The sequence below is a fragment of the Chaetodon trifascialis genome, chromosome 22 (genome assembly GCF_039877785.1).
Source record: "Chaetodon trifascialis isolate fChaTrf1 chromosome 22, fChaTrf1.hap1, whole genome shotgun sequence".
Classification (NCBI taxonomy): Eukaryota; Metazoa; Chordata; class Actinopteri; order Chaetodontiformes; family Chaetodontidae; genus Chaetodon; species Chaetodon trifascialis.
The window spans coordinates 19873526-19874590 of record NC_092077.1 but is presented as its reverse complement, the minus strand read 5'-3'; positions in this window follow the sequence as shown (position 1 = coordinate 19874590).

The following is a 1065-nucleotide window of genomic DNA, read 5'->3' as shown; positions in this document are numbered from 1 at the left end:
TTGTTGTACGTTGTCGGGTTTTTTTTTAAAGTCTGCTAATGCATCATGTAAAGATCATGGCTTTGGGGCTGCACACACCTTCAGAGTGAAAGTTCACTGCAGCCTCCTTGACCTTTTCACAGCATCCTCAGGGTGGCCTGTGTCTTTCCCCTCGTACTACAGCTGCTGTATAGAGATGACTGTTGGAATAACTTCTCACAGATTTTTTGACATTGTGATGCATTTCAGTCTTTTATGACACGGTGGACATTTTATGGTAAATTTCTGTTTCAAATGGTCTCTGCAGCTTAATATGCCTGAAAAAAGTCGGTCATGCATTTAAACCAGCTGCAACACTCGAATACGTTCATGTTAATGCATCTGCAATAACAAAACTAATAAGAATAATGCAAGAGACGCTTGGTGCATAAAGAGTACTTTCGATCGTTTAAGTACACGGTACTGATATTAGCACGCTGGACTTTCACTTCTATTGGAGTATATTTGTTTTGTCTTGCTTTGGTTTAATAAAAGATCTGACTAAACTTCTGGCCTCACTGGAAGCCATTATTCCAGTTTGTATGAGCACGTGTGAATTACAGTCTGACTCTTCAGTCAAAGGACAGCTTCCACAGCGTTTCCTCCGAAGGAATAAATAGAGCGCAAACGTTGTCAGTGCACATGACTTATTATTTTCATTATCCATTACTCTGCCAGTTCTCCTCTCATTTAATCAATTAACGAGCTGTTTAATAAAATGTCATGAGGTAGTGAGAAATACCCGGCACATTATTCTTTTTTGTTCAAATCCAAAGCCCCAAATATTCACTTTACGATGAGAAAAAAAGACGCTGAAAGCAGAGAGCAGGTGGAACTTTTAAACAGTAAACACTGAGCTGTCGAAGATCAAATAAAAGATTAAGGTTAAAACACAGATGATTTCATGCTCTTTTATGCCTTTTAGGTTGCTGAAGTTCCTGCAGACACATGCAAACATTACATGCACAAAAGCTTGCATACAGAATGCAAAACAGGTCTGTAAAGTTTCATAAAGCTTAAAACCACCATCACACACACACACACACA